The sequence below is a fragment of the Vicugna pacos genome, chromosome 25 (assembly GCF_048564905.1).
Source record: "Vicugna pacos chromosome 25, VicPac4, whole genome shotgun sequence".
In the NCBI taxonomy this organism is placed as follows: domain Eukaryota; kingdom Metazoa; phylum Chordata; class Mammalia; order Artiodactyla; family Camelidae; genus Vicugna; species Vicugna pacos.
Genome location: NC_133011.1, coordinates 1,606,188 through 1,628,319, shown reverse-complemented (window position 1 = coordinate 1,628,319; position 22,132 = coordinate 1,606,188). Strand labels below are relative to the sequence as shown.

At 34.7% G+C, this 22,132-nt stretch overlaps 1 pseudogene; it reads left to right on the top strand.

Moving 5' to 3' along the window:
• The window catches only part of LOC140689140 (tRNA (32-2'-O)-methyltransferase regulator THADA-like), a 126,166-nt pseudogene that overhangs the window by 47,926 nt on the left and 56,108 nt on the right, over positions 1-22,132 (top strand).

Here is a 22,132-nt window from a genome sequence, read left to right as displayed (position 1 = left end):
CTGGAAACTTTTTGAAATGAAGCAGAGTTCTGCCAGCTTTGTAGCCTCAGCAAACATTTTATTTTGGGCTGTTAAGACATCTACTCCTTGAATATTTTTAAAACATTTTTTTCACACTCCTGGTAAAAACATTTATAAAACATTTTGGCAGTTATGGCCTGCACAGAATATCTTTAAATGGTACATAAAAAAATGTCCCTGACATTAAACTGCTGATCCTGAAAATATTTTGCTATCTTTTCAACTTTCTTTCCAGTGTAGACATGACTTAAGAATATTTTTTTTCTCACAACACAACACAACACAACACACTTCACTCCCTTCAAATCAATTAGCAAATATATATATTGAACACTAGCTGTGTGCTTAGTACTTAGTGCTTGGTTTGGAGGATACAGTACTTCTTTATGAGACAGTGTTCCTGTTCTCAAAGAACTTATGGTTTAGTTGGGGAAATAAGCAGGGATGAAGTTCAAAATATTTAACAAATGGTATGTCATGGGTACTCATCAGTCACAACAGACACTGGCTATAAGCACCCAACATCTTGGCCTGTATGGATGTGTGTTAGCTGAATATAACTGTCAAAATTTGGGTAAAATTTACAAATTCTATAGGAATAGCAGAGAGAGAAAGCCACAAGGGTAGGCTGGTAGGGCTTAATGGCGGAGGTGGAATTTGGACTAGAGCGTGAGTAAGTTTTCAGTTGGTAGGAGGAGACTTTGTGAACAAATATTCAGAGGCTAGAGTCAGCATGGCATATTGTTAGGTGAGGAATTAAGTCAGTCTGAGTGGAGTGATGGTGGTGATGGCGGTAGAGTTAGGAGGCAATGCCAAGTAATTGTATAGATGGAGGCCAAATTATGGATACCTAGAAAGTAGATTTGTTGTAGTAGGGACAGAGAGAGCCATTGAAGATTTCTGATCTGAAATAGATCACAGGAGGCATGTGGAAGAGAGAAATAGCGATTATGACACAGTCTTAGTACTGCTTATATCCATTCTATTTACTGGCAACGAGATTGTACAAAAGTTAATCTCCTTAGCCTCTGATTTCTTCATCTATAAAATAAGATAAAGACTATTTGCCCTAATTGCCAAGTCTCTCTGGCTTTTGTTATGTGGATCAAGTAAAACAGATATTTACGAAGACCCTTTTGCATTATAAAACTTAATACAAATGTAAAACATTATGAGATTGACATTGGTTATGGTATTGGTGCATTAAAGTAGCTTTTCAGTTGGAAGTATTATGTTAGATAGATTGTAGTGACAGACTGAAGTGAGGGGAGCCTAGCATCAGTTATAACAATCAGAGCTGAGGTGCTGAGAACTTGCTCTGCGACCGTGGCTCTGGGAATGGAGGGAGGGAAGTGGCGTCTCAGTTAACATTTAGCCCCCCACAGAGTAAAAACTCTATGTGTGATATTTTGAATGCTTAGAAAGGAAGCTGTGGATTATTTCATTTCATGATTTTATGTGTCGAGAATTAAGACAGTGCATAGTTGGGTGATTCTTCTCCTTGGGGTATTTACTGAATTCAGCTAGTGGTGTTCAGCTGGTAGATGAACTGATTAGGGAGTTCATGACAACTTTACTCAAATTTGTGATACCTTCATGGGATGGCTAGAAGACAGGGCCTAGTTGGGACTACACGTGGCCTCTCAGCATAGCAGTCTTAGGGTAGTTGAAATTCTTACATGGCAGCTGGCATCCTCCAGAGAGAGTATTCCAAGAGAACAGGCAGAAGCTGTGTGGTCTTTTCTGACCTAGCTTGGAAGTCTCATAGCATTGCTTCAGTTACATTCTTTTGGTTCTAAGTGAGCCTTAAGGCCAGTTGGATTCAAGATGAGAGGAATTAGACTTTACCATGGTGAAGTGGCAAGATCATGTTGTAGAAAGAAGTGTGGGCTGGGAGATACTGCACTGGCCATCTTTGAAGAATGTAATCTACCACATGAACCAAACTGAATGTGTCACCAGGGAGTCCACGACTGTCCCTGCAGATTAATTTCTGGTGACCAGAAAAATGGGATTGATGGTAACAAAGGCATGGAGACTGAAAGAGGTAATTAGTTGAATCAAGATGAATACATTTGTTTTGTATGTGTTGAGTGTAGATGATGGTGGCATATCCTGGCAGAAATATATGTCAGAACTTGGAGACAGGGGATTAGTTTGGGTGATATTACAGAAACATAGATGTAGATTTATGAACTGTCTTCATAAACATCATAGTTAGTAGGATTGCAGTCTTTAGGGAAGAGCTTAAAAGGAAAAAAGAAGAGAGGACCGTGGTCAGAGGCTTTTGAACAACTGTACTATGTGGTTGAAAGTACAGTTGAAGGCATTCCAAATAGATTAAGTGGGGAGACTAGGCAAGGCCCAGTGCCTGGTATCTCAGCCACTCTTAATATGCTTTAAAGATCTCCTTATGGCTGTCACTGTTGGCTTTTAACCAGCCTGTTATGAGTTCCCAACTGTTGCTTCCAAACCAAGTGGTTCTTCATCCCTTTGGAGACATTTCAGATCTGCTGAACAGAATGTTTCACAGAGAACATCTTTACAGTGTGTGTGGCTTCCTTTTGTTTGGTTTTTATTTTTAAAAGAAAATGTGTTTCTTTTGGATCATTCTGAAAGCCTTTTATAAGCACTTAAGTTATGAAAAAGTTATTTAGGCAGACAGCATTTTTAAAGTTTGCAGAAAGAAATCTGGGCTTTCATGGAAATCCACTAAAATGGAGGCCAACTGCTGGCCACCTCTTGAACTACAGCTGTGTTAAGGAAGGAAGCACTTAAAGAGATTAATGGATAAATAACAGAAGAGTTAAACATGAGCCACATTTGTTTGAATTGGTTTTTAATAGGATTATTCAAAATGTCTTCACATGTAAACTGACTTCAGTATTAAACAATCATCTAAGAATAAATAAGAATGGCAGACACTGTTCTTTTTTTTCTGAGAATTTTTTGTAAGCCACACTTGAGTATGTGCACGCGTGCACGCACAGGCACAAGCTGTGTTAATTTTCTAGAATCTGATTTTCTTGTATGGTACTTTCTGTTTAGAGTTTGATGAAATATTCATGCACTCTTTAAAAAACACAATTATCTGCCTGTTCGTAATTACCTGCTTAAGCATTTGATTGGAGTGGTTAAGTGCATTAAAGTTACAACTCTAAATTTGAGTTTCTGATGAAATTCATATTTGCTTATTTTCTCTCTATGATCTTAGTATTTTAAGTTATTCTTTCAATGAAAATGAACATAATCCTAAACTAGAGTGCTAAACTGGGGAATCTACCATTCATTAATTCACCCATAAATTAGAAGCTTAACTCTAAGGGGATTAAATTGTTGTCTACAATTCTAAATCTAGAAGGTAGGTTGCTATTGTCTTGCTGTTCAATTTATGGAATTGCTCTGCTTACTGAAATATAGCTTAACCTACAAATATTTGTTACACTAATTATAATCATTTTCACATTATTGGCCTAAAAAAGTGAACTACTGACATTTAGCTGTTTTTTGTCATAAAATGCTAGTGCTGACTCATGGATGTCAGCAATTATGGTGGACAGAAGTAATTTAAATATGTACTTAAACTTTCATCAGTTAATTATAGCTACTACAATTCAAATTCAACAGAACACGTCTTATGAACAATTGAAATATAATGGTGAAAAAATAATTTCCCTCTACTTTACTGGAGAATGAAAGACCAGATCTCTTAAGAATATGCAATTGAGCAAGAAATAAATCTAGAATGTAATGTATGAGATTTGGGGAAAAAGTCATTCAACTGTAAATAAAAAGTACATAATCTTGTCTAAGCCTTTAATTCCATCTTCTTTGGTAAATGTGTCTAAATATGACACTTTTTATTTCTGAATGTCCTATGAATTTTATTTGAAGTATTAATAGTTAAAGAATAACTAGTGATCATCCACTCTGGGAAGCCATATTAATGCTTACAAAGAGAAAAAAAATCCTTTAACTTTCCCGTTTCTTTAGTGGATTACTTAAAGTCTAAATCTTTGTGTCTTTGGTTTGTGACCCCTGAATTTTTATTTTTAAGTCTACTCCATAGTTGAGTCAGATGTTACCTTCTTTCTGGAACTTTGAATACTCATTTTTTAAGTTCTCATAGTAATACTGAGTCATTTAGACTCAATAACAGAGGAATCTTGTTCTTAGTGAGTAAATTCTATCTCAGCTTTGTTGGCAAAGTTCCCAGAGTTTTTAATATTAATTTTTTTCTCCTTGATCTCAGAGAATGGTTATGTTAAATATTAAGAGAACCAACAATTTGGTACATCTTTCTAACCACTTCTTTTAATCCACCGTATCCTACCCTTCTCCCCATGGCCTTCTGATTGGTAATTCAGTTTAGTCTTGGTCATTCTTATTACGTATGCCTGCAGCCGAGGCTTCAGAACAGCCCCCTCATGTTTTAGCTGGCAGTAAACCTCAACAGTGTTTGACACTGGTGAGGGAGGTTAAGATGGCTTCTGTTGATATGTAGCTTTCTCACTGGATCTCATTTGGGCAAGTCATTTTTAAAGCTTAAAATTTCCCCATGCTTCAGGGCTGTGTTCCCTTTTTTAAATGTGTGTGCACATGCACAGAACCTTCCTGCACATCTGTCACTGTTTAGTTTAATTGAAATAATAAACATGAACCTTGAAATAATAAACACAATACTTGACCAAAGAATGAATGGAGTGGAAAATTTAGCTAATGAAATAATAAAGATTTGGAAAAATCTTTAAGGAAAAATAACCATACTGAAAGAGTTTGAGAAAAGGAAGGTAACATTTTCCAAGTAACATAAGTAATATAATCAGAACTCAACAAAAAATAGCTCTGTGTTACCACAGTTAGGTAGATGCACGAAGCCATCGGAAAGCCATTCTGTAGTCAGGGAACCTGATTTATTGGTACAAAATAGTCTAATGACCAATTAGTTGGGTATACAGCGTATGTAATTTGATTTCGGTCTGGGTTTTTATGCTTATCTTAGAATACTTACCCACCACCAGTGAGATAGCTTTGTGGAGAGAAATTGGACTAATCTGTTTATAGAACAATAATTTGCTTCAGTGATCTCCTCAAGACAACACAAAGACCTAAAACACCAGCTATGGCTTGGCCTGTTCATTTCTGTTACTTTGGGTGACGACTCAGGCAGTAGCACTTAGCATAGAAAAAAGACAAACAAGACCAATTCCCCGCCCCTTTTCCTGTTAGGGTTTTTTTTGTTTTTGTTTTTGTTTTCTTTTCCTTTTAAACTTCTACTACTTCTTGACTATGATGAACAGGAAAATCAGAGTGGTCTGATTCCTCCCATACCCCGATCCTTAACCACCACATCCCTCAGAGTGTAGATGAAAGAATATTGAGATATGAATTAGAGCCTAGTACCACCGACCAGCTTTGTTGACGCTAGGAAAGCCATGTAACCCCTCTGGGCTGCTGTGTCCTCTTTGATAAAATAAGAGGATTCAGCTTTCTAAGGCTTTTTCAGTTCTGCGCATTCTACTCATTACACAATGCTGCTTTCTAGTTTCTGACTGGGAAAGTCTGGGGATTTGGAGTATGAAAGACTGAAGGAAGTTTGATACATTTTTAGTAAATGTGCTTTAGAACTGCTAGACTGATTTCTTAGGAGTATTTTGTGATAATAACATTTAGTGAGGGTTGCTTATGAAGAGTTTGAAGCCCTTGTAAGAAAGTTGCAGTTTTTATGATGTAGTCAGAGTAAAGATGCAGTGTATTTTGTATTAATTTTTTTTTGTATAAAACAAAAGAGCCTTCAGACAGAGAGGATGTCTTCTGTTTTAGTGGAGAGGCTCTTGCTGACAAAAGTGGGCGTGGAATCCCCATGGTTGTGGCTGGTGTCTCCCTGGAGCTGGCACAGTGAACCACGAACCCTGTTACTCGGGAACCTCCCCTTTTCCTTGCTGTCCCTGCGTTGTGTGATGAGGAATCAAAACAAACAGCTAAGAGTTGGTCACATTGTTCTTGGGAGCCTTGTGTGGTTCCGTTTTTACCTCTCAATCCCTTCATTATCATAAACACCAGCAGCTCTGGAGTTTTGAAATCGTTTCCTTATAAAGTAATCTTTTTTTGCTGGGGAGTAGACAGAGGGTTCATTGAATAGTCAGAACTCTAGGTTAGGCTAATATTGTGTTTTTATAGGCACAGTGACTTCACTGTTGAGGAGCTTTAAAATTTCAGCCCTCCTTTTCTACACCTAGTTTTTCAATTATCTGCCTGACTGAAGGCACAGCTAATGGGCAGCAGCTGGCTCCAGCACTCGTTGGTCCTTATTTATTCATTCAACAAATGATTTCTTCAACATCTACTGTGCCAGATGCCATGTTAGAAACACTGTTCAACCATTGAGAATACGATGTGGTAAGCCAGAGTTGCTGTGAACCTAGAGACAATTATTAGGATCTAAATTGAAAACATTTAACTCTGTAGAACTAAAAAAGGCATGTGAAGACCTGAACAAGGGACTGGGCTTGTGTGGGGCCATGATGAGGTATTTGGGGGACAGTCTCATCAGGAACTTCGGGTACTTGCATAATTTAGGGTCACTGCTTTTTCTGTTTGGAATATTAACCCAGATAATATCTCACTGAATTTCAAAGCATTTTTATAATTATTTTATTTTCATTCTTAGGCATTGAGAATCAAATGATTTGTCCATAGCTACACAACTAGTTGGTGACAGACCCAGCAATAGAATCCAGATAGTTTTTTTGAACTTCATTCTGCTTCAGAGATTAGCAGTTCAACAGAAGTACATTGATCACTTGCTGTATGTAAGAAATTATAATAGGTAGGCACTGTAGGAGGATGAAATATTAGTAAAACATGGTTCTTGTTCCTAGAGGAACTTCCAGCTTAGCATTTTAATCTTTGATATTAGAGAAATAAATTAGATAACTTATAAGGCAGAAATGGAAGACCAAGAAAAAAGTCTACTTTCTGAGCTGTCTGCCCCAAGTTATGGGAAGAATAATTAATGCATTAACAAATAAGCATGGTAAGAAGAAGAGCCTGATGCGAGGCAGGATAATACTTTAGACTTGTTGAATTTGAGTTGATGTTGATGCCTAGTGGGACAGCAGACAGTTGGAAATACAGGCCAAAGATTGGGAGAGGGAAGGGGTCAGAGTTAGAGATAGGATGCCCTGGGACTCCTCCAATTTTTTAGCATGGAAATCCAGCATTCTGGGAACCCCTCTGTCCTCGGCAGACAGGGACATTGGTCATTCTTACTAGAGATATGTATTTGAGAAATACATATTTGAGAAAAATATTTGAGAGGAAATAGTTGTAGGCACAGGTCTGGTCTCCTGAGGAGCCTTAAGAGAGAAGGGAAATGCTTATAACCTGGTATTAAATACTATATTTCTGGAATTCAGAAACATTGGTCATTTGAAACATGGTTTCTAACCCATGTTCATAACTGTGTAAACCTTAGTTAAATACATACTTTACACAAACCTGAACCCTCTGTTGGGTTTTGAATGCTGTCCTTGGTTTTGTTTTTCAGTCTTGGAAAACAGTTATCTCTTGAGATAGTACTTAGGCTAACAAAGCTGACTTTGGCTACTTGGGGATTTCAGTAGAGAGTATCTTCATATCAATGCTATGACCTTGGTATGTGGAGACTCTGAATGTGTTTATACCTGTCTGAGGAAGTTAAGGAATTGGAACACCTGCCTCTAATGGTGGCTCTTATCATTGGAAAGCACTTTTGTTTATACTTTCTTTTCTAGTTACTATACCCTCTTTCTTTGTCAGCCTTGTGCTTTAGAATGGTACACTTCATGGAGTCGGTAAGTCATAAGTTGTTCGTATATTCCACAGATATTTATTGAGTTCCCTGTTGGATGCCAGGCCCTGTTCTGGGTGTGGGGAATAAAGAGGTGAATAGGACAGAGTGTGTCCTTGATAGGGAGTTTATATTTTAGAGCACATCTAGAAAATAATAACAAACTATCAGACAGCAATATATATTCTGATGTAATAAAGTTTGGTGGTAAGGAAAAAATCTCTCTTTCCTCCTACGCTAAAGTGAGCTTGGATGACAAGAAGCAACAGCTTTTTGAGGGAAGAGCTTTCCAAGCAATGGGAGCAACTAATGTAAAAGCCTTTGGTGTATTTAAAGAACAGAATGGTATAAGATGAAGCTGAGCGGGGTGGTCCAAATATGTAGGGCTTGGTGAGCTAGGATAAGAAGTTTGGATGTGGTGCTCCCTGGAAATCGATGGGGGGTTGTTTGTTTTCTGAAAGGCTCCATTCAAATGGGTTAAAAAAAAAAAAGGTATCTTGGGAATTGTACAAACATGAGTAAGTGTGGACCCTAGTAAGTAGCTTTAAGATGATCAACAAATAAAGTACATATGTGTGTATTATAGCATTGCATGGAAGAGAGGCGAAGGACTGCTTGGGACAAATGAGAAGCTACATCAGTATAAAATAAATGGAAAAAAAGTTTCGGTTCTCAGAAAGTGTGCTATATCTCTCATAGCTGCCTTTATCCTCCTCCTGACTCATTTTCTACTTGTTCTTGGAAACTTAGGTCAATTTGTTCAGTATCATCAGTAGATGATTTTAGACTAGTGCATGGAATATTTAAACTTATGAAAAGCAAACACCTTTTTTTTTACATTGTGAATTTTTTTTCTTTTAAACCTAAAATATATATTCTCTGAGTAGAAGGATATAGCCCCTCTTCCTACTCTAGTTTAAAATCAATAATCTGACCTGTTTTTTTATGTTATAGGCAGCCAAAAACTTTGCTTTGCAAAACTTTGAACTTGGGTGAGCGAGGAAAGTGGAATTCCTTGTAACAACATTAATATGTTAGAGGTTTGGAGGTGATTCTGAAATTATCAGCTTATCTTTCTTCTACTTTTCCTGAAAACTTCGTTGTTTTTTTTTTAAATGAAGAAAAGTACATGTTTTCCAGTTTCCTGTTTTCATCTGTACTCTGAGGGAATAATACTCTAGGTCTTTGTGATGTATATCAGACCATTACTAATCAGGGACAAATCCTGGTTTTGTTCCAAAAACAAACTGATTTTTCTTTTCATTATTAGAATTATCTAAATGATTAGCAAGTGAAAAGGAAAGTGATATAAGGAACCATAGTGAGGTAAAAGTTTATTAACAGTCAGTAAATAAATAGGTTTGTTTTTATTGACATTTACTCTTCTGTACCCAATAACTTATTTATTTGAATACATTTTTATTTGAAGTTGCTCTTAAAGCTGACAAAATAAAAGTGTGTTTGTGGGAAAGGATTTACTTCCTTGTGCTAAAAATCCTTAGTGATAACAGCTTTGTAAGTTGTTATTTGGGAAATGAAGATATTGGTAGGGGCTTAACCTTTAGTTCAGTTACACATAATTAATTTCCTGGCAGTTGAGTCTTGATAATTTTCTGGGAATTTTGCTTCATATGTTGGCTTTAAATGTATTTCACATTTAAAATGTGAAATTAGTTGCTTTGTGTTTGAAGGTGAAATAATTTCATTAGGCCAGCAATGAGTCATTCGGTTAATGTAAGGAAACAGTTTATTAACAGTAATAAATGTCCCCACTTGTCTAAGGGAGTTGGAGCACCTCCAGAATGAATAAGACACAGTTGACCTCAAGTCAGTCACAAGTAGGCTATCCACTGAGTGGATTTTCTGTAAGATATTTTAATTCTCGAGCTAGCTTTCCATCCGTATCACCAGTTTGTTTCAAAACTGCTTTAGCCCCTACTCTGATGGTAGATATTCAGGGACTGAAATCAACCTAAAAAGTAATCTGACTGAAACATGGTTAGAAAGGCAGTCCTTAAAACAGTGTACTCTGGTAATGCATTCTAGATGCAGAAACATGCTTTCTGAATTATGTCTAATTTGGAATTTTTATTTGACTGCTCCTTTCCTAGGGCACAGCATTAGTGCCAAGTAACTTAATCTTTTTTTTTTCTAAATGAATGAATGAAATCCACTGAAGCAAATAATAAGAGAGTAGATAATATCTCTATCATGAACCAGATCAAGCCAACTGTGTATCTGAGCATTTAGGGCAGGCACTTTGAAATAATGCCTTTAATTTATTAAACAAGGGCTGTGGTGTCAATCTACATTTTTGATTCTCCCTCTGTCACTTGTTAGCTATAAACCTTGAGCAAATTATTTAACTTCTCTCTCTCTCTCTGTCTCTCTGCTAGATTAAAATTAGTATGAAAGATTTGAATGTGTTGATAAGTATAGTGAACACTGTCATCAACAGTTGTATAGCTGGAGGAAAAGCATTCCAGACATAGAGAAGGTCAGGTACAAAAGTCTTGGGAGGCATGGACTTAGGGTATTTAATGAATAGCTCGTAAACCATTTGTGAGTGGAGTGAGTAAGTGAAGTAGTTGTAGGTAAGATTAGAGAGGTAATGAGGACTATTGTAAGACATAGTAAGGACTTTGGCTTTTATTCTGAGTAAAATGGGGGGTCATTGGCGAGTTTGTGAACAGAGGAATGTCATGATCTAGTCCTTCAAAATGATTACTTTGACTGCTATGTTGAGAACAGATTGCAATAGTAAAAGCAAAAAGACTAATTAGGAAGTTATTGTATTATTGTAACTTAAGAAAGGGACGGTGATGGTTTGGAGAGTGGTAGAGATAGTAAAACGTGATCTGAATCAATGCAATTTGAAGACAGAAAGACAGAAGATGATAACAGATTGAATATGGTATTTGAGAGGAAGGATGACTCTAAAATGTTTGGCCTAAGTTACGTTATTCATATACTAGAATGGGGAAGACTGTAGTACAGTAGCTTTATGGAGGAAGATCAGGAGTTTAGTTTGGGACATATTAAATGTGAGGCATAAGGTAGGCACCGCATTGGGACTGCTCTGGATTTACTTTGTTGAAGTATGTCCTTTAGGATTTCTTTTTGTGTGGAACTCTGGGAGCCAGACTCCTCTTATGTCTCTGTCTTTATCTTATCTCTACTTTCGAATGTAGTTTAGCTGCATATAGAATTCTGGTTGACAGTTATTTTTCCTCAGTGCTTTAAAGATATTGCATCTCTTATTATTGCCAAAGAGAAACTTGTCTTTGGTATAATAGGTGTTCCTTTGTAGATATACTTTTTTCCCCCCATCTTGTGATAAAATTTTCTTTTAATCAAAATTTCACCATGATATGTCTAGGTATGAATTTATTTACATGAAGTAGGTACTTGGAAGATACTTTGAATCTGAGGCTTTGTGACTTTCTTCAGTTCTGGAAAATGTTTAGCTATCTCTTTGAGTATTTTTCTCCTAGTAATCATTCGATTCCTGCTTTTTGTAATTCCTGTTAGATGAAATTAGAGTCTCTCAAACTATCGTATGTATGTATGTGTATATGTATGTGTATATTACACACATATATATATATAACATGTGTATATTTTGTGTTTTTATCCTTCTGTGTACTATTTTGGGTACATTTTCCAGAAAACTGTCTTCTAAGTCAGTAATTCCCTAGAATTCATCTTATCTGTTATTTTTTTAAATTTTGAAAGTGTATTTTCATTACCAGTATTTCCAATATCTTTATTTTCATAGATGCCTATTCTTACTTCAGTACTGCCTGGTTTTCATAATTTCTTGTTCTTTTTTAAATAGAAATTATTCCTTCATTTAGCTCTTAAGTATTCTAAACAGTTATTTTAAGATTTTTGTCAGACTGCTCCAGAAAATTAAGCTTCATATGGAGTGAACTTCTGTTCTAATTATTGATTTTTTAAATTGTGTTTCTTAATATAAACCTTCTTTCTGTGTTTTGAATTCACAAATGTCATTGGCACATCCTAAAATGATTCCTTGGTGTCATATGGTATCTAGTACATATATAAATTTCCTCTGTTATTTGAAAATATCTTTTTTACAGTTTTTTTTTTTCAAGTTAGAATCTAAACAAGGCTCAGACTTTGCATTTGGTTGTTATGCCTTTGAATCTCTTTGAACGTTGGTGTTCAGACTATTGATGGTTGGTTCTGGTGGCTGAGGGAGCTGAGTGGGAAGCAGCAGGAGGGAGGTAACGGATTACCTTTCTGCAGACTGTCTTCTTTAGTTTAAAAAAGAGAGAGTACTTTCCTTTGGACTTGATCTTTTTATTTTCATACTAATTTTAGTTGAATCCAGTTATGATCTTCCTAAAATGGTTTACCACTAAACACACTATTTCTTAGGATAATGTTACGTAATTTAGTAGGACATAAGTTGAAAAATTTTTTGAAAGTCAAATATTTTTAAGCACTCTAGAGTAGCAGTTAATATAATAGAGCAGAATCTCACTAACAGTAATGTCCAAATAATTTCAAAATGTTTATGAATCTTTCTAAATAACTTACTTTATTAATTCTCCACAGGCTCTGGATGAATATTTTAGTTGTGATGAACCACACTTTGAGAGAGATAAAATGATTACTAAAATATACTTTAAAATGTGTTTTTTTAATATGTATAATCTCTATAAATGTGGAATATAAATTACAATAAACTGTAAGGTTATATTCTCCTTGTTGGAAATCTGGAGTTTCACAATACAGAACGTTAATGAGAGCTTGATTAACTTCCAGAACATTTTGAATGTGGTGCAGGCCTAGATATTAAAGCTTATTTACAGATGAGACACATGCTCTGTGTGATTTTGTAAGAAATGGAATCTGTAATAGCTTCAAATCCTAAGACCCATTATAAAGAAGCAAGGAGGTGAAAAGTAGAAAGTGTAGGAATCCAATGTCCAAATGTAGGAATATTTATTCTTTTCCAACAGTGTTAATGTATAGCAATAGTGTCTACCTTTACTTTTTGGTTCCTGATAATTCCAAGTGTTTGCTTTATGTATGCCTTTTAGATGCCCTAATGTGAGTCTGCAGAAGCTCTGCCTGTGTGTGGTACATTCATTGCTCACTTCCAGGAAGTGCATATACTGCCTTTCTTTTTTTTTTAATTAGAAGAAATATTCTTCCTCTCCTTTCAAAGACCTTTTAGGCAACCAGTGTTAACAATTTCTTTTGAATCCTTCCAGAAAATATCCATGCATAAAATAATCCAATCCTAATAGCAGTGAACTTTTGTAAGTGGTTATTTCACATGCATTATCTCATTTAATCCTTCCTCAAGCCCTATTATCATCCACATATTGTGGATGAAGAAACTGAGACTTAGAAACGTTAGGTAAGTGACTTACCAAACACCACAGAGATAGTAAGAGCAAAACTAAAACTTGAGCCCAGCACTCTACCTCCTGAACCCTTCTATGAGAGTGTGTGTGGGGTGTGTGTATATATGTGAATGCATTTTCTTTTTTAATGCAGATGAAAGCATGTTTCACATACTGTTTTGCTCCTTGCTTTTTTTCACTTAGCATTATACCTTAAAGATTGCTCCCTATCAGCACACCCAAATATTACTATTTGATAGGAAAATATTTTATTTCCAGTGTCAAAATTAAAAGGCCATCACCTTTATGAATCCAAAGAATGCAGACCCAAGTCCTAACAATACCAAATCAGATCCAACCTGAAAGATCTTTGTTTAATACTCAGTAGGATAAAATCTAGGAATTGGGTGGTATAACAAAAGCAATGAAAATAAGTGAAATGAAGTCTGCTTTTTAATACTCCAGCATTTTCCCCTTCTTTTTCTTATTCCTTCCTCAAATTTCCAAAGTCATGATTTTTTTATGACAGTGAACACCAGTTGTAGAGGTTGATTCGATACAGAGATCACCCAGGTGGTTCTGCTGAGTGGATTCTGGGAATCTTCAGAAATCAGCTGCTCTCTGATCTGACCCATTCTGGATCAGTGTGGTTCATTCTCCTGCCTGTAATTTATTCTGACCCCGTGTGTTTTTGCCTCCCACATCTGTCTGAGGACAGATGTTAATGCAGTAGCAAGGTCTGGTTGCATGTTTGTGCCATGTGCTTCCACCCCTGGTTCCCAAGTAGTGCTAAATATCAGTACTAGTGACAAAGCGTCAGGATTGCACTTTCTTAACCTAGCGTTGGGCAGAATGTCATAACTACACACAGCTTTTGGGGGATAAAAGCTGTGGTTGCCAGAAGACACATCAGTAGTCAAATATAGCCTTTTATTTATTTTACTTGAAAATTCTAAATTATTAGAAAAATCTCATCAGAGAGCCCCCATTTTTCTTTAGCATAGCTTAGTATAACATACCAATAAAGTTATATTCTTACTCTGGTGGAAAACTCTGCTTGGTGTTAGTTATAGAGAAAAACTGCCTACTGCTTAGTTTATGAGCTTACCTTTTGTATAGAGAGATATACAGTTTTTTAAATGGTCATTAAAAAAATAGTATATATGTTTTCTGAGCATAAATATGTTGTGAAATTTTTTTTAAACTGAATTGCTTTGCCTTTGTATCTTTATTTCCTCTTTTATGGATTATAAATGCTTAAGAAGAAGCTGAATAGCTTGAAACTTTCACTCTTGGGAGCCAGTAGCTACATGCATATGAAATATTCCATCTGCTCCCAGTCCTACACAACCACTAATCTATTTTCTGTCTCTGTTGATGTGTCCGTTCTGGACATTTCATGTAAATGGAATTATATAATATGTGGTCTTTGCATCTTTTCTTTCACTTAACATAATGTTTCAAGGCTCATCCGTGTTGTAACATGTACCAGTACTTCACTCCTTTTTATTGCCTCAAGTGGTTTGATACCCTATTTTTATGTTTGTTGAATATTGGCAAAACATTAGGCACAAAATAAATAAGCAGCTCTTGAAAATTCAAATACAGGACCTTCTTTGAAGTTTATAGCATCTCCTTTTGTCCCATGGAGTTTCCAGTGCTACAGTTTGATAGTCCTCCAGATAGAATCTTGTTAAGAGTTAAATAACCGATTAATCTCTGGGGAGTTTTCAAATCCTTACAAGAAATTTAATCTAGAGGGTTTTTTTGTTTTTCAGGTAAAGAGAAGTTTCTTGTTGGATAAATTTGTTACTAAAACTGACTTGCTTATTGTATCTGAGACCTGCCACCTAATTATGGTCCTGGAAGAGTTGTCAGCAAGAGCCATTTTCAACCTCTTAGAATAATATAATTAACAAGCAAACTAGAGGTGACCTTAGAGATTCCATGATACCACCACCTAATTTTACAGATGAAAAATCTGAAGGGTGGAGAGGTTAAGCTGCTTGTCCAAGGCCACATGGCTTAATTAACTTGCTTAACACCACATGTTTTTATAGAGGGGATTTTGCATTTTGGAGTCAGTTCTGGGAAGTAGCGAACAGGTGTATATAAATTAATGGTCCTGATAATTTTTGCCTTGTTTTTCCATAGGCATTGTTGGCATCTGAACCTAAGAAAGGTAAAATGGATTTATTGAAAATAACAATGAAAGAGTTAATCTCTTTGGCTGGGCCTACAGATGACTCACAGAGCACAGTCCCCAAGGTAATAATGGAAATCTACAACCCTGCTAGGAAGTCAGTGGTTTTAAATCTTTGCTGTACTTTAAAAAAATATGTAATCTGCTCAAGATACCGAACTCTTGAAGATAAGACAAACATTGAAGGTTTTTTGGATGAGTTTTGCTTTGGTTTGGGTTTTGGGGCCACAAAATAAACCATTGCTTTAGTTGATATATATTGACCAAAGTGATCTATTTTTAAACTCTAGTGAAAACAGTCAATTTAGGCAAGATATTTTATAATATTACTATTGTATCTAAAAATGAATGTGCTGTCACTTTAAAATTTTATGTGTGCTGCTTTGAGTTGTTGTATATTTTATAATTCAGCAGTTCAATCTGTCCCTAAAATGGAGTGTCTGACTTCTGATATGTTCACATTTTGATTTTAGCTAATACTTTGTCCCTTTTAGTCACTGCTAACATTGGTTTAAGTATATATTTGTGTGTGTCTGTGAAGTTGGGTTAAGTATTCCACACAGCTCTACTCCATTCTATGGTAGTAAACACCTGTCAGATACTTCTTGTCTGGGCTTTCTCAGTAAATGCTTCATGGTAGGATGTTTCTACCCAACTGTGGGAGGCCCATGTTAGGTCAGAGGACAGACTGAGAGCTGAAGTTTACAATCAAGTACAATAAGTTTATATGGTTTTATTTCGGAGCCTGTGGGAGGTTTTAAAGGGAAGCCCCTGGGCCAGAATGTGGACAAGTGGAAAAGGATAGGATTTGTTAACACATGTCAAATGGTAGCCTGTGACGCTATGATGCGAAATTTCTTTAAAAATTTTAAATAAAAAGTTAGATTTGCAGATACTAACTACTATATATAAAATATATAACCAACAGGTTTATACTGTATAGCACAGGGAATTATATTCAATATCTTGTAGTAACCTATAATGAAAAAGAATATGAAGTCGAATATATATATGTACATGTATGACTGAGCTATTATGTTGTACATCAGAAATTGACACAACGTTGGTAAACTCCAATTAAAAAAAAGTAAGTAAAAAAAAATTACTGATCACCTTTCAGATTTTATGATATTCCCCCCTCCAAAATGTGAAAAATGTAATTGGTTCCATTTTCTTAGACTATCACCTTAAAAAAATAGTATTTTTAATAAGAATATCTAAAAATAATGGAGTTTGGTTTTAAAGAGGGCTTTAAATTATTGCCTTAATTAGCTTCAAGATCATTAATTGCCACTAGTGATCATTTTTATTAAATTGGTAAAAATTTAAAATTTCATCTCTGACCAGCCTTCTAGGTATTAGATGATATTTGCCTTCCTTCTCCCCCTCATGCTTTATTTATTTTTATAATGTATCTGTGAAACATTTCAGCACATAAAAATGTCTGGTGAATAATCAACATCCATGAAACCGATTCCAAGTTTAAGTGAAACATTACAGATAAAATTGTGTACACTGTAGATTCCTCCACATCCTATTTCCCTTTCTTCCTCCTCAGCTATAATCACTAAACCAAATCATTTCATGCATTTTTTTCATTCTTTTAAGAGATTTTTTTACATGAATGGTGATATCTGCACATCGTTTTATAGTTTGGGGTTTTTTCAATCAACATTTTAAAAAATTAGTAAGCTCCAAGTTCATTTTCATTTCTGAGCAGTATTTCGTTGTATACAAATTTTTGCCTTTCTACTTGGGGTGAAATGGTATTTCCCATTTTTATTTTGCATTCTCTGATGACTGGCTAGCCTTAACATCTTTCCATGTATTTATTAGTCTTTTGGATAACTTCTGTGAATTGCCTGTTTAAAGACTTTGTCTACCTTTAATTTGGTTATTTGTCTTTGTTTTGCAGGAGTTGAGTTTTTTGTTGTTGTTTTAAAATTATTTTTCTTATATTTTTTCCTTTTTGGTTATTTGCATTACACATATCTTCCCCAGTCTGCCGCTTCTCTTCACTTTGCTTATTATTCTATTATTGCCTGGAAATTTTAAATTTTAACCAAATGGAATACATCAGCCTTTTCTTTTATGGTTTGTGCATTTGGATCAGGGTCAGAAAGATATTTTACATTTTCTTTTTAAAGTTTTAAAGTTTCACTTGTCACATTTCCGTCTTTATACCATCTCTAATCTGTTTTTGTTTGTAAAAGAAAATAATTTAGTATTTTCCCTTGGATTAGCAATATACAATCATTTTTTATGTAATACATTCTTTCCCCTTCATTTATGACATCACTTCTCTCATGTACTGTTTCTGTCGATATGTGTGTCTGTTTCTGTGCTCTATTCTATCAGTCTGTTAGTCTATCCTTGGGCCAAAATCACTGTTTTAATTACTATATTTTTTCAATAAGTTTTGGTATCTGGTAGGGTGAATCTCCTTTTTCTGTTTTTCTTCAGAATTACCTTGGGAATATTTGTCCCATTGCTTTTCCATATAAATTTTAGAATCAGCTGGCTAAGCTCAACTGCAAAGCCTTTTTTGAATTTTGGTTGAAATTTAAATTTATTGATTTATTTGGGAAAAATTTTTTTTGGTATTGACTCTTCCAGTCCATGTCCGTGGCTTATTTCTCCATTTATTCAGATCTTCCTTAATGTTTTTCATTATATTTAAGAATAATTTTCTGTGAAAGTCATATAGATCTTTTATGAAATGTTCAACAACCTATCTAAATTGCTGTATTACAATTAATGACTTGTCTGTAAATTCTTTGGATTTTCTTTATAGATAATCCTATCTTTAGTAAATAATGCTAAATTTGCTTTACTTTTCAAATTCTTTAAAAAATTTTTTCTTATTCTGCTGGCTGGCACCTGTAGTACAGTTTTGTATAGAAATAGAGATAGTGAGCATCCTTTTGTTGTTTCTGATATTTGCTGTAAGTTTTAATCTATCTCTTATCTCATCAAATAAATCAAGTTTTATTGAATGCTTTCAAGCATTTTTGAGATAAATGTTTTCTTCTAGAATTTGCAAACATCATGAATTATATTGACTTTTTAGTATAATACCATCTTTCCCTACAGAGAATGAACTCCCAACTTTGAAATAATTTTTTTTACTCATTGCTAGATTCACTTAAACTTAAAAAAACCTTTTTTTCTCGTATTTTCCCTGGATTAACATGTGGTTTTCCTTTTTCATGCTGTACCTGTCCCTATTTTTATGTGAAATTTGTATTGAATTATACATACAAATAATATGTGTGCCTCTATAAAGTTTCACAAAGTAAACATACTTCTATAACCAGCAAGAAACAGAACATTTTAACACCTGAAAGCCCCCTTCATACTGCCTTCTAATCAGTACTTTTTACCAGTGTAACCACTAGCTTAATTTTAATTCCTTAGTTTTACCTGTCTTTTTTTCTAATTTCATGTAAATGTAATCATACGTTATATATCCTTTTGATATGGTTTCTTTTGACCAACATTATGTTTATGATAGCCATCCATATTGTGAGTTACTCATTTTCATTGCTTTGTAATAGTATACAGTTTATTTACCATTCTTCTGTTTATGAACATTTGGGTAGTTTAAAATCTGAGGTTATTGAGGATAGTACTTTTAAGAACACTCTTGTACATGCCTGATGGTGAGCACAGATATACGTTTCTTTTGAGTAGATACTTGGGAGTGGTTATTGGGTATGTGTATGTTGAGCTTTGATAGATACTATTGTTTCTCAAAGTAGTTGTCTCTACCTTATTTTGAAAGCCAGGCTGTACTAGACTGATAAAATAAATTTGGGAGTCTTCTCTAAACAGTTTAATACAGATTTGGATTATTTATTCTTTGAATATTTGGTAGAATTCATCTGTAAGCTCACGTTGGTCTTTTGTGTGTGTGTGTGTGTGTGTGTGTGTGTGTGTGTGTGTGTGTGTGATTATTTTGTTGGGTTTGGCTTTTTTTGTTTTCTTTTTGGTCTGTTTTTTAACTGTGGATTTTCTTTATATGATGTAGTGTCTGTCTTGCTTCTCCATTTCTCCCTGAATTTGTTTTGGTTAGTTCTGTTTTCTAGGAAATTATTCATTTTGTCTTAATTTTTCTAATTAATTGGAATAGTAATATTTTTGCTTTATTCTCTGATGCACATGTAGTCATGTCCACTTTGGTATTCATACTATTGCTTATTTTCTTCATTCTCTTCTTGGTTAATCTTGTCAGAGTCTTGTTTCTATTTCAAAGAATCACCTTTTGGTTTTGTTAATACTCTTAGTTATATCATTGCTATTTTCAAATTTTCTGCTCTTTTTAATTTTCTTTCTTTATTCTGAGTTCTTTTTTTTTTGTCATCTTGATTGGACATTTTTTCCAATTCACTTTTTTTAGTAGAAACATTTAAGGTGTACTTTTCTTTTACGTTCAACTTAAAGTGCATGGCACAAGTGTTGAATTGTAGCATCTTTGTTCAGCTCTAAATATTAAATGTTTTTCTTTGACCAGTGTTTTAAAATGTATCAGTTTTAAAGGTATATAAACAAATTGATTTCTAACTTAATTCTACTATGATCAGAGCATAATCTGTAAGATATTAGTTATTTGGTATTTGTTGAGGCTTTATTTGTGGCTACGTGTGAGGTCATTTTTAAAAAAATAAATGTTTCATGTGTGCTTGAAAAGAATGTACTGTCTCTATTTTTTAGGTACAGATTCTACATATGTCCATTGGATCAAGCTTTTTTTATTGCATTGTTCAAATCTTGCTAACTTTAAAAAATTTGATTTATCAGTTATTAGTTATTAGATTTTATTAAAATCTGCTATTTCATTTGTGAATTATCCATTTATTCTTGTAATTTATTAATTTTTGTTTGTTTGTTTTGAGGCTATGCTACTAGATATGTACAGATTTAGAAGTCTTCAATAGTTTTGAGCCTACAACTAATTTTGAACTTTTTATTCTAGGTTCACGCTTTAAATATCCTTAGAGCCTTGTTCAGAGATACATGTCTGGGAGAAATTATTATCCCTTATGTTGCTGATGGAGCTAAGGCTGCAATTCTGGGCTTTACATCCCCAGTCTGGGCAGTAAGTGCTTTTTCATTGACTTAATTATACCTCTGAGTAGATGTTAATAAACTAACCTTTCAGTGGATGATAAAAAATATCTATTCCATTTTATCAAGGAGTTTCTCTAAGGAATAGCTCAGGCTACATTTTTACCCTTGGCATTTTATGGTTACATTCTGTTTCCTTTGTTGGTTTATTAGCCATGACTCCTTGTTTTCTTATTTTAGTGATTGCTTTAGAGTTTCTGATATACATCTTTAACATCACAGTCTACCCTCAAGTGATATTTTACCACTTCACTTAAAGTCTAAGAACCTAATAATATATACTTCCATTTCTCTCCTCCCAATCTTTGTGCTTTTATTATACATTTTACTTTTATGTATGTAATAAACCCACACTATATTGTCAATATTTTTGTTTAAGCTGTCAATTATTACTTTTAAAAAGTTGACCATATTAACCATTTTTAGGTATACCATTCAGTGGCAGTGTAACTCACAATGTTGTGCAGTCATCACCACTCTCCATTTCCAGAACTTTTTCATCTTCCCGGGCAGAAACTTTGTACCTGTTTAATAGTAACTTCTCATTATTTCCTCCCTTCAGCTTTTGTGTGAATTCTACTTTCTGTCTCTGTGAATTTGCTTATTCTAGGTACCACATATAGGTGGACTCATAACAGTATTTGTCTTTTTGTGTTTGGATTATTTCACTTAGCATAGCGTTTTCAAGATTTATCCATGTTGTTGCATATATCATAATTTCTTTTTTAAGGCTGAATGAAATTCTACTGTGTGGCTATATGACATTTTGTTTGTTCGTTTATCTGTTGATGGATGTTCAGTTTGTTTCTTTTTGGCTATTGTGAATAATGCTGCAGTGAACATTGGCGTGCAAGTGTCTGTTTGAGTTCCTGCTTACAGTTCCTTCGCGTATATCATTTAACTTTTTGAGGACCTGCCGAAGTGTTTTCCACAGTGGCAGCACCGATTTTCACTCCCATCAGCAATGCACAAGAGTCCCATTTTCTTCACACCCTCACCAACGCTCGTTAGTTTCTATCTTCTTGGATAAAAGCTATCCTAATAGGTCTGAAGTATCTCACTGTGGTTTTGATTTGCGTTTCCCTCACGATTAGTGACGTTAAGCTGGATGCAGAATGACTAAGTATTTGGATGTGTTTTTCTTTTGGATGTTGTGTATTCTGAGTTTCAGTGTGTTAAGCGGGTGCTGGAAATATACTCTATCAAAAGGTGAAAAAAATAGACACTCACAGAACATTAAAATGGGGGAAATTAAACACTGAGTCCCATTTTTTGAAATATGATCACTGTCCAAACTTTTCGATTCAAAACCCTAAGATAGTAGGCAATACCCAGTATAGTTGCTGGATTTAAGAAAATAAACTTTTACATGTTTTTAAAACATAATTCCTGGGAGAAACACCATGATTTTATTGTTTTCCTACATCATTGTGCCTTGTTGAATAAAGGAGACTAATCTGCGGTTTGTAGGTACTTGACTGTAGCTAAAAAAATCCCCAAGACAAAAAAAAAAAGACTGGCAAGGGAGCGAAGAAAAGAAGGAAGAAAAGAAGCTAGACCTCAAAATGT